Consider the following 631-nt stretch of genomic DNA (forward strand, 5'->3'; position numbering starts at 1 on the left):
GGAAAAGCAATGAAAGGAAGCTAACAGACCATTTGGAATTATTTAAGAAGTATTGATGGACAAAATATAATATATGATTCAGATATCTCTTAGGCCAGCAGAGAAGGCCTTGAAGGCCCTGACGGCCCGCCACTGGTCTCTACTTATGAAAAACCCAAGTTACAAAACACTTCTGGATGTTTTGCTTCCCTTTATTTTAATATATTAGCTGCCAAATTCTTTTGAAAAAATTAGAATCACCGATGATCAAGACGACTGCTGGTGTCGTTGCTTTGTAATTTGAAGTTATGTTACGCGTTGTTTTTGCAATGGCAAAGGTGAAATGATCGGTTTGAACGTTTCCTGCAGTCACTGGTCGTTTATGAGATATATATGTTAACTTTATATGACCTTTTTGAAATGAAATATTTCCCTTATTTGTATATCAGTTGAGATACATTTTCCATGCTTGCCGGTTGAGTGTGGTTTTGTGGCTCTGGTGGGCGATGAACTTTATCAGCTTTTTCTCTTCCTGAGGTTGGCGGCTTGGTTGTTTTTTTCAAAAAAATTGTATGACAAGTTTAATTTTATAATTTTATCTAAAAAAAAAAGTGAAGGTCCAAATCGTTTGGAATGATTTTGACGAGGCAAG

The 631-nt window shown here is 36.1% G+C and overlaps 1 long non-coding RNA gene across 3 annotated transcripts in view; it reads left to right on the top strand.

Annotated features, from left to right (window-relative positions):
• LOC144092676 (uncharacterized) overlaps positions 1-631 on the top strand; it is a 52,222-nt gene that overhangs the window by 28,133 nt on the left and 23,458 nt on the right. The window lies entirely within an intron of this gene.

Source organism: Stigmatopora argus, chromosome 18, assembly GCF_051989625.1.
Source record: "Stigmatopora argus isolate UIUO_Sarg chromosome 18, RoL_Sarg_1.0, whole genome shotgun sequence".
Lineage (NCBI taxonomy): Eukaryota > Metazoa > Chordata > Actinopteri > Syngnathiformes > Syngnathidae > Stigmatopora > Stigmatopora argus.